General features: G+C 30.8%; 2 pseudogenes across 1 annotated transcript; one reads left to right on the top strand and one right to left on the bottom strand.

Moving 5' to 3' along the window:
• Positions 1-287: 287 nt before the first annotated feature.
• Positions 288-4763, bottom strand: LOC111298975 (protein MITOFERRINLIKE 1, chloroplastic pseudogene; annotated as a pseudogene). Its single transcript, XR_016340927.1, has 2 exons — positions 3304-4763; positions 288-437 (listed from the first exon to the last, which is right to left on the bottom strand). The product of XR_016340927.1 is annotated as a protein MITOFERRINLIKE 1, chloroplastic pseudogene (transcript).
• LOC111298970 (U-box domain-containing protein 29 pseudogene) lies at positions 802-2488 on the top strand (annotated as a pseudogene).
• Positions 4764-12032: the final 7269 nt, after the last annotated feature.

Genomic DNA, 12032 nt, shown 5'->3' with positions numbered 1-12032 from the left:
AAATAAATAAATAAATAAAAATGTGAAAAAGACATGATAATTTTTATTACCTAAAAGAAAACTATATTATGAAAGTGTTAAAGAGAAAGTTAAACAATAAACAGTAACAAGTTTAACTTTTGAATCGAATCAAAGTTTTGCGGACTGTAAATGCTTGTTTAGTAGTATTAGAATAAGGAATTTGAATGCCATTTTAAGAATTACTGCTTTAGTATCTTGGACGACGTAGATCACATTTTAATTCAAAAGTTACCTTCTTATATTATGAGTATATTAAATAAATAAAATGAGAGAAAATTCAACATTGCTATTCTGCTTCATATTTCATACCTTGAATTCTTCAATTTACAATTTCTGTTTTCGGACTACGCTAAGAGAATAGTCTTCCGTTTTGGCCCTTGTTCCACGTTTGTAGCCCACTCGTTTCCAGTGCGCACCTACATAAATTTATTAAATAAATAAATGATTAAATGTAAAAAAAAATATTTAAACTAAAATTAAAAAATAATTCAAACTATCTTTTGATTCTTTTATTGTAATAAAATAAATAGATAACAGTTCCGATTTTTTTCATTTTAATTTAGGAATTTTTTTAATATTTAAGCCATAAAAAATTCTAATTCAGTATAAGAAGTCAAAAAAACGAAAAAATAAATTCAAAATGAGACTTGCATTTGACCAACGATCCCCCCTCTCAAAATAACACGTTCAAAACGACGTCACGTCACGTACCCTTTGACACTTTCCCCTCTCCATTAAATGCCTCCCCTTCCCCCCCCTCTCCATTAAATGCCTCCCCTTCCCCACCTCTTCTCCAACTCGTTCTAAACGGGGCTCTATGGAAAAACAAAGAAGAAAAAACCAATATTTTTGTTTGTTTCTCTGAAACAAAAATCAAGAAGTAAAAAATGGTGAAGGAGGAACTGTACATAACCGTACCGAGTTTTTTCCGGTGTCCAATCTCACTGGACATAATGAAGTCCCCGGTTAGCCTCTGTACGGGCATTACCTACGATCGTTCAAGCATCCAGCAATGGTTCGATTCCGGTCACGACACGTGCCCTGCCACCATGCAGGTTCTATCTTCTAAGGATTTCGTCCCTAACCTCACTCTCCATCGTCTAATTAACCTCTGGGTCCAATCTTCCACTCGCCGGCCAGGTTCTGACTCTCCACGGCTGCTTCAGGCGGCGCCTACTGTCATATCGGAGGTTCAAGCTAAGCTATTGATAGAAAAGATTGAGAGCGAGAGCTGTGTCGATTCTTTGTCTAAGGTTGCCGAATTTGTAAGCTGTTGTGAAGAGAATCGGAGATTTGTAGTTGGATTCGGCTGTTTTATTGAGGTAATTGCCGGCGTTTTGAGAAGGAAATGTGTGGAAATCGAGGCTTTGGTAATGGCGGTTAAGATTTTGGATTTGATTTTGAGTGAAAACGGAGTCAAAAAACGGTTAAACAAACTAATCCTCAAAAGCAATCAGGAAAACAATTTCTTTTCTACAATCATTCCAATTCTCCAAAATGGAAGCCTCGACTCGAAGATCATATCTGTCCAAATTCTGGACTCACTCGCACTCGACTCAGAATCCAAACAAATAATTGCCAACTCACAAAACCTTATATCCACCCTTCTCCATCTCCTCAAAACCAGCAACAACAATCAATCCTTAAATGACGCCGTCATCTCCCTTTTAACCACCGTTTCAATAACTCGTTCAGTCAAGTCCCACTTAATCCAAAACGGCGCCGTTGGATTCCTATCAAACTTCCTAACCGAAAAGTCATTGAAGTTGTTAGCAATACTTTGCAAATGCAGCCAAGGGAGGTTAGCGATCAGTTCGGAACCGAAATGTGCAGCGGCGATAGTGGAAAAGTTGCTGAAGGTGTCAAAAACGGCGACGGAGGATGCCATATTGGTGTTGTGGAGCATGTGTTGCTTGAGCAAAGATGAGAAAGTGAAAGAAGAGGTGGTTGAAGGGAATGGGTTAACCAAAATTTTGGTGGTAATGCAAAAAGAAGGGGAAGGGAACGTCAAGATGATGTGTAGGGATTTGGTTAAGGCTCTAAGGGCGGGATGCAAAGATTGGTTCTTGGGAAGTTACGAGACCAAGACTAGTCATATTAGGCCTTACTTTTATCAGATGAACTCCAAAAGCGAAAGCCAAAAGGCCATCAGACACATGAGAAATCATGAAGCCAAACTCATACCGAGACTTAAAGAAGCCATTTCTCCCCTTTACCATTCAACAGCACGGAAAGATTTGCAAAGATAATCAAATCCAGAGTTTCTAAAGGGATAAATGCATCGCATCCACCAACAGCAGCAGGGAAATTTTCATTCATTCATGCATTTAGTCACATAAATATGAACTGACTAGGTCATTTTCTAGCATTAGAAATAAGTTGGAGAGTTTTCACTCCTTGTGCAATGGATATATAATCTAGCTTGATTACAGTAAAATTCTATAAATACACAAGTACCTTCCTTTCATATTTAATAGCCAACTTGATACCCAAAGTAGGATAAAAACAATTCTAGCTAATGTAATTTTACACAAAAAGAATTAGTTATTGTTGCTTGATTCTATAAGCAGTCTTCATGCATAACTTGACAGGGAAATTTTGTAGGGGAAAAACAATGATAGATTGCGTTTATCTCAAAGAAAATACAAACCATTGCAAATGATGTATCTCAAACCCATATGACCCATTTATCTCCTTGCTACTTAACACCAGAAAACTTTATAATGATGGAGATCGGCCACAAATTGTGAAGCTACAATTATCTTTTAATAAAAAGAATCTAAATTACAAACAGCACCCTAAATGGAACACTATTAATCATTGTGAATAGATTAACTAAAACACACCACCAATCCATAAAAGATTGATCTAAAAGACAACAAGAAGAAATTACCAGAAAAGTACCATTACTACCTAGTCAACTTGGAAGTCTTAGGCACTTGATACAATTACTTTAAATGGTCCTTATTCTTTAAGTGAAAACTTAAAATGCGCATGGACTAGTAAAGATTGTATAGAAAATTAGAGCCAGAAAAAAGTAATATTCAGCATATTGAACCTAAGGTATTGAGGAAAAAGAAGGTTCTTCATGCATTGGTACATCAATCAAACTTATTTTTCATTGGCAATATATTATTAGTTGGAAAAACAGAAACTTTAACCAAGAAACAACCTGTGTATACCAACAGTAGATAACGTAATGCCAAAAATCAATTTGTTTGAACTACTATGGAAACAAATATAACAAAATATAGAAAATGTTTGGCATTATCACCAACTTACTGTAAATCAAGCCAGAGCAACACTGATTTCAGACAACCCCTTCTCCTTCTGCTTCAAATACTGATGCAAAGTTGTAAGCCTAGCAGTCTCAAATGCAAAATACCCCAATGCGGAAAAACAAGCACTATGAACAACTCTAGGCCCCATTTCCCTAGTCAAACCAATCCAACCTTCCTCCTTTAAGATCTGCTTCACCATCGCATTAATCCCCCTACACATAGCAGCAGCAACTTTATTCCCATAAACCTAAGTCATCAACCTTGTTTTCACCGCATCAAGTGGAGTTGTCAAAGAAGCTGAAATTGCACCAGCCAAAGCACCACAACAAACACTCTGAATTGGCTCCAAATTAGTCTGCTTAGTCCTACTTAAAACCATAGCTTTTAAGTACTCAAAAGGGGAATAACTTAGCACCCCAGCAGGCAAATTCCTCAACAAAGTGGCTGAGTAACCAGCATAAAGACCCAAAATCCCATCTTTTTCTAAAGTTCTCAACAATACTTCTCGTGATCTTCCTTTAGCACCAGCTTGCATTCTTTGAGTAATCAATTCTTTAGGTACCATGATAGCTGATGAAACAATGTTTCCCACAGCACCAGCAGTTGGGGGAATAAGCAAAGCACCCTTGGTCTGCATTTTAGTTTTGATGGTATCGAGGGGGTGAAGGCATACGTAAGTAAATGCAATAGCAATTCCACCACCGCCTGCACCGATGATAGCTCTTCCGAAGACTGAAAAGTTTTTCATAAGGGCTTGGACGTTGGGGCTATTTCTCGATGTGGGTTTTAGCCATTTGGGAAATTTAGGCGATTTCGGTTGTGATGATTCAGTTAAGTTCGCAAAATGGAGGGGGATTTCAAATTTCGTTGGTTTTTGGGAATTGGGTTTCAGCCAATTTGGTTGGGGATCTGCAGAAAGGGAGATTGAGGCAAAGCAGAGGTGATTTGGGGGAGGTTTGAGTGGGTTTTCAGGGTTTTGGGTGGATGAAGTGAGAACGGTAAAATGGGTGAAAAGGGGAAGTGAAGTCGGTGGTGATCGGCGGATGGTGATATGGGTCAGGAGAAGGGAGACCCAAAGTTGCAGAGAGTCTCGCCTCCATTCCTTTTTTTTTTTTTTTTCTGCCTTCCCTGTCACCCACTTGGTTTGGGGTTTAAGTTTTCACCACTCGTGGAACGGACGATCAAAACGATGTTGTGTTATTGGTAGGATAACCAACACGGCAACACACACGATGTCGTTTATCTATGTTTTTTTGGCCGCCATCACCATAGTAGAGTTTCCATACCAAAGCCACAAAATTTTAAAATTTGTGGAGAGATTTGTTTGGATGTGGAAGTAAGAGGCTGCCAAAGAAATAACCTTTCTTCCTCTGTTTGCTTCGAGGGAACAAATGTCTATTCAGGAAAGGATAAAAAGTTTTAAGGTAGAGTTTGGTTGAGCTGCAAACGCGGGCTTGGGTGAGAGTGAGACAGACCTGCATAGGAAAATAGCACTGACAACAAGACATTTGTCCTGAGCAGAATATGGACAGTAACGAGTAACAACGTAAGATTTCAGCTTTAACATATGGATAACATATACTATTAAATTATTAATCCTATAGATTATAATATGTGCTATATATGAATTAATTTTATTTATTTAAATATATATATATAAATATAAATTAGATTTATGTTTATTTTTATTATTATTATAAATATCATAATAAATAAGTAAAATAAAAAGATAATAAATTGAATTGAATTTGCTTTGAATTTTATTATGTCGTGCGCTCACCGGTGAACTATGTCAGCATTGAAGTCTTTAGAAAATAATTTCTTGTGGTATTTTTTTTTTGAAAATTTTGAATAAAAAGGTAAATTATAAAAATTTATTTGATGTATATTACTATTATAATTTTAATCAAAATGTTGAAAAATTAAAAAGATAAGAAGATGTATACAAAAAAAAAAAAATTAACCTACATAGAATTGTTTTTTAAGAAGAACAAAGCATATTATTTTAAAAAATAAAAACTTTCATAATCTTAATTAAATTATTGAATAATACATGTAAATATTTAGCAGATGCATATCAAAATGAAAATAAATTGAAAAAATATATGATCTCAATAGTAATATACCTTTAAAATAAGTTGAAAATAAAAAATTTTGATGAAGGATACACGATGTACATAGAGGAATTTTGAATGACAAAAAGAGGCATGGATGATTTTAGAATTGCTAACTATCTTTTGAATTTAAAAATAATATATAATAAGTGATATGTGTATTTTTTAATTTAAAAAAATCAAATACTAAGAGATAATTATAAGGAAATTTATGAAGATAAAAATTATATTTGAGATTTTTAAATTTTTAAAAAAAGTTATTTGCATATTGATTTGTGATTACAATGTGTATTAGATTAGATGTCTATTTTAGATATTTTTAAATTTTTAAAAATAAATATTAACTTTTTATTTGAATTTGAAATATATCCTACATATCATAAAAATAATTTGTCTATATAGATGTCCGCATCTACATATTATATGGTAATATACTTTGTAATAATATATATTTATTAAAAAAATATGTTTTAAGAAATAATATATCATAAAATTTATAATTTTTAAATTTAAAAATATATTTAGATTATTATGAGATTTTAAAAAGATAATATATTTAAATTAAATTTTATCACTAACAATTTTAAAATTATTTACGTAAAGATATATAAATAAGCAAATTTATTGAGTAATTTCTTATATGTCAAAAAAATAAAACTTTAAAAGATAAGTATTATTACATTCAAAAATCTTAAATTTAAAAAATATATTTATAGATTATTAAAAAATTCATTTAATTAAAAAACATATTTAAATTAAATTTTGTTGTCAATAATTTAAAAGTTATCAATATAAATATCCACATAAGTAAAATTTTTTAAATAATTTCTTATGTGTCAAATAATAAAACTATATACGTAAATGTCCATATAAACCACACTTATCAACATTTTTGTATTTTGTAATATAATATTATCTATTATATGATTTATATATTTTTTGAATTTATCTATAAAAATGTAATTAATTATTTTTAAATAAAAAGAGAAACATAAAAATAAAATAAAATTTCCATCGACTATTATTCAAGTTGAAGTAAATGGAAATGGAATAATTAGAATGTAGTTATTTTTTTTCTTTTCTATTTTATGAATAACAAAAAAGTAGTTTAAGTAAATGCTTTTTATTTTTATTTTTAGTTTTTGTTTTTCTTTTCATTATCTTTTTCTGAAAACAGAAAACAAAATAGAATTACTCAAATAAACATTTGGCTAAAAAATTAATCTTGTTTTAAAAATTAAATAGTTCCAAATTTTAAACATTCTAAAATGAAATAGCAATCTCATGAAACAAACAAGCTGAAAGACGGTAGTACAATTTGATTGTGTTTTCAGATGGAAAGATTCCCAAGGGCTATCGAGTCATTTTCTCATTGACAAGGTCAGATAAGATTGAGAACGAACCTAACCCAATTTGCGTAACCACAATGCAATTTCACAACGTTAACATGAACCCAACTCATACACTTACGTGGCCCCCAACTATTGAATGGTTTTGGCAAATTATTTTTTCCATTCCTTCTGCAACATAATTTTCTAAAAAAAAAGAAAAAAAAAACCGGCTTAATACACCTGGACGTATGTTATCAATTTATTTTTCAAACACTCTATATCTTGATCGCCCATTCTTCAAAAAGCCACTATATACTTAGGCTTTGTTTGAGAAAAGTTTTGCTCTGATCTCTTCTTTTTTTTTTCTTCCTTCAGATCAGATTTATCTTCCATGATTCTCTATCTGAGGATTTTATCTTTACGATCGGTCGCATAGCTTCCTAATCTTTTTTTTTTTTATATTAGATTTTTGCACAATGAAAGGATTACCATTTTTGGATCTATGTTTTATAGGACTTAGATGGCAAGTAGGCAAAGATTAGTATAGGATGTTTTATCAATTTGAAGAGATCTATGTTCCCAAGTATGTTTTGTTTATGTTTTAGCTCAAAAACTTGAATTAAACTAAGAAAAGGAGTGAATTGATTGATTATAAATTTTTTAAATTTAAAATTCAATGAATACAAAATTCACAAATCGACTTTTTTAAGCAAATAAATACAAAAAATATATGTATATTAATAATCTTGAAAGCAAAGAGATAAAGATAGAGAATCAAACAATGAAATTTATAAAGATTAGTCCTTCATTTAGGCACTTACGTTCTATCCCTTAGTCTCATTTGTCAAAGAATCCAATCCATTATGTGTTGAATGTTACAACTTAACTCTTCAAAGCTCTATACAATCAATAACACAACCTCTTAAGGGTTATCCTTCCTCATAAACTCACAACCTCACAATATAATATTTGAAGTATTTTGCAAACTCAAAAAACCTTTTCTAAGATTGTGTATCTGTTAATTTAAAGCATAAATCAAGATTAAGAATAATATCAAGAGACAAATAAATACAAGATGAATTTTTTACACTTTTTACACAACAAATACTATTTAATTATTGGAAAAGATGGTGGATGGAAGCAATGAGTTTTTTTTTTTTTTGCTTTTAGTTACTTGAAATGTGGTGGGAGAGCTCTTTTTATATATAGGGAGTGGAAGATAGCCATTGCTTACATTAAATGTTTGGAGCATCTACAAAATTTTAGACAAAAATAGTCATTGCTTGCTTTTTGGGCATAAGGGGATTAATCCTTTCATATAGGGGATTGCTTGGGTCAGTTGAAACACAAACAAATTTTTGCATGAAAAGCCATATATGATCGATCTATAATGGGTACCAATCTATTCCTTTTGTAAGGTGATCAATCTCCTAGGCTAGATGATCGATCTATTTTCATGTATTGAAACCATTTTTTGCTTCTGATAAAAAACCAATCAATGTCTACAAAGAAAGGATCGATCCTATCTTTATAAACTTGTATCGATCGATCCATACAGAGAGGGGATCGATTGGTGTTCAAAAAATTTCTTTGAGGTAACTTTTTGATAAAAAAATCATTCGATCCCTTTGAGGAAATGATTAATCCTTTCTATGTAATTTTAGCCAATTTTGCTTTTAAACCATTGAAGATGAATTGAACACATTTTTAACTAGATAAAAAGTTAAAAAAATATTTAAATTTAGTTCAAATCATTTCAATTTAATTTTAGCAAATTTTTGTTCTGTCATTTCAAAACATTTTATCAATTCAAGGCTAACAATATATTTCTTTACTTATGTTTTATTCTATAATTTTGTAGGGATGGTGAAAGATTTTGTCTCACTAAGGTCGTGGTTCGTGGTTCTTATTCTTAGGATGTATCATGGAAATAAATTAGGCTTTTGATATTGTGAAATAGCGACGGTTTATATTTGAAAGGATGTTTAAGATGTCAGGGCAAAAAGTCGTAATAATTTTGGAATAGGGCTGATCCTGATCTATCTTTGTCATCCCAGACCTTTGCCATGACAGGTGCGCTTACATGGTAGGTCAACCAAACTTAATAAAATTTTGATTTTTTTGGTTTTTTTTTTTTTTTTTGGAGGGGGTTCGCATTGGGATTTCTTGGTTTTCCCTTATGCTTTGGTGTGGTGTCTCGTGCTCTTTTACTCTTTTTCTCCTTTTCACTTTCCATTATTTCCCCCCTTTGATTCTTTAAACCATACCGTTATCAATATCATCACCAACATGAAATAAGCTCATGATCTCCCAAGCCATTAATCCTTTACTACTTGCAAATTGCAAAGCCAAGGTATTATTTACATATTTCAAACCAAACTTTGCCTTATCTCTAATTTTGCTTTCAAATTTAGATATTTGCTAGTTATTATGCAAGTAAATTTACCAATAACTTTGACAAAATGCAACGATTTCCTTTAACATGTTTTTAATTATTCATCATATTTTTTTTATAAAAATTTCAAATTATTTAATTTAATTTTTTTTTTAAGTTAGAAAGTAACTCTTTTACTAATTTTTCTTTCTTAAAAAAGTTTAATTATAAAACCAATAATTTAAACCAACAATCTATCAATGAGAATTCAATTAAAGAAGTTATTTCTTTGTATTCAATATACTTGCAATGAGAAGTTGAACAGAACATCTCTGATTGCCATGGCTCCAATGTAGCAACAAAGCTATCGCCATTTCTAAATGCATTGGATTTTGAGTCCATTTTAGATAATTTTTATTTGCACCATTGACTCTCTTTACAAAGTGGTGACAATAGAGGTCATTTAGGCCAACACATTAAAGATTTTCAACATTTAAAGTTTACCTCTTACACATGGGTCAATTTACCAATGTCAATCATGATTATTCTATTTTGAGGCTCATTTCCATCTGATATTATTGTGCCTACAAAATCTTGGGTGCCCTTGAATTGCCTTAGCTATTTTCTCTTTTATTATATTGATTTACATTTTCATTCTACTTATCAAAGTGAAGTGCATGTGAGCATCTCAGTATTGTTTGTCTAGTGCATTACCAAACTGTGTACAATTAGGAGAATGTCATAGGTAGGTTGAGGTAGTATATATGTATTTTGCTTGTATTGCTCTTTATAGTTCTTTAGGCCCTTGTATGGGCTCTTGTTTACATTGGGCTAAAAGATAGAGTTCCTTCACTAGCTATTGAAGTCTTTGATGAAAGATGTCCCAGCAATGAGTGTGATGTTGGCAATCGCATGTCTCTTCTCTTTTATTAACATTGGAAATCAAGGTATATGGAGTGAAGTGTTTATCTAGCTTGGTCAATTTTCAAGATTTATGTCAAAAGTTATGTGGGATTGTTGCAGTCTAGAAGTCGAGCTTCGAAGGCCCTAGATAATTAAAATTCATTACTGCATCAAGCTTATCCTTTGAAGATATCATCAGTTGCTAATTCTTGTAGCATTAAAGGTCTTATTATTTGATGAACTCCTCTTGTTTTATATGGTGCAATGCTCTACTGACATTAGTGTTGAAAAACTATTATTTATTGTCGAAGATTGATTAAAGAGGCACATGTCACCATGTAACTAGCTCCTTTACATAGTGAAATTTTTCAATGGACTATGGTCTGGTGGTTTTTCTTTTTTAAGGGATTTTTCATGTAAATTTTGGTGTCTGATTTATATTCATACATATAATTATATTGCTAATTGGCACTTTCCCAATTATGTCAAAGCTGAAATACTTCTTTGCCAATTTTGGTATGCTTATCGTAGGTATGGTCATTTTCACTTGTTCCTAAGTATCAACAAAAAGCCAAAAACATCTTGATGTTTTTCTATCTGGTTTATTCTTAAGTTCTTTTTGCAAGCTTAAGGTGGATTGATTTAGCGTGTTTAAGGTTTTATGATTTAAATGTAGTTTTTGATATGAAAATTTTCTTGTTTTATTTGTTGTTCTATTTTGGGTTTTATTTATGAGCGTTAATGAAGTATGTAAATTATTGTGTTTTATTGTTCCACTACTATTTTGGGTTTTATTTTTTAGCTTCGATGAAGTATATATTAAATTTTAAAAATTTATAAAAAAATATTTTTTTATAATTTTTTAGCTAATTGCAATTAAGGTGACAAAAAGAAAAATATGCATTTTTTTTCACTTAAGCAAATTATTTGTCTAACAAAATATGAGTTTAATAGGCATGTGGACGTTGCGTTTAAAAAAAATTGGGTGATCCATTAATCCCATCTTTTATTCTGTATTGCCAAAGATCCGTAAGCTCAAAAAGGCAGAGCGCTCAATCTTATCGAGGGGATTGAAAGGTTGGCAGTTCGAAGCCATCACGATCTCTACAATTACCTAGACCCTTTCATCTTGATGTAATTATAACCAATGATTTCTTGGAAATACCAAATACATTTATAAACCCATTTGCTGCGATGCAAAAAGTGGGCCTTCATAAATTACCTTTTTATAATATCATATTATTTTCAATTTGAATAACTATTTTTACGTAATTTTAATAAAAATTTAACTTTTTTTTTTTAAAAAAATACTAATTTACTATTCATACGATACACAAATTATCTTTTTTATTTAGAAATTATCTTTTTTATTTAAATATATGTATAATTTTAAATTAATATTATTTAATCACTTTCACGTTTAAAAATATATAAATTACATATAACATAATTAAAATATCAAATTATAATAAAATTAAAGTTTTTAATTAAAAATTTGATAAAATTAAACATATTATAAACAATAATCATAATTAAAAATTTACCTTGTAACAATGTTGATCCACCTACAAGAGTATAATCAAAATTTTATTTTGAGTACCTAAACTTTCTTAAGTCCTTAAGTGTTAGTACTCATAATTCTTGGCTTTTTAGAATTCACTTCATCTTAATAATCTCATATTGAGATGCACTAACTCCTTTTGAAATCCATATACTTGTAATGAGTTTACCTCTATGAATGACTTTTTTCAAAGAACAATATTGTATAAAATCACCCAATTTATGATAATATGCATATGTACTAGATGAATCATTTGGTTTAACAAGAAAAATCTTCAAATGAGTTGCTATGTCACTAACCAATTCATTTTTATTAAAGAATGTTGTTTGTGTTTCAAGCATTTCATTAAGTTTTTGATGTTACATATAAAATCTAGAAAATGAATTATGCAAATTCTCATTTTTCTTAGTCAAATCATCAACATTCAAATTCAAAAGCTTAATTTCT

Source organism: Durio zibethinus, chromosome 3 (assembly GCF_047325235.1).
Source record: "Durio zibethinus cultivar Kanyao isolate XHJ-2024 chromosome 3, ASM4732523v1, whole genome shotgun sequence".
Lineage (NCBI taxonomy): Eukaryota > Viridiplantae > Streptophyta > Magnoliopsida > Malvales > Malvaceae > Durio > Durio zibethinus.
The sequence above is the reverse complement of the archived record's forward strand: the minus strand, read 5'-3'. Positions and strand labels throughout refer to the sequence as shown.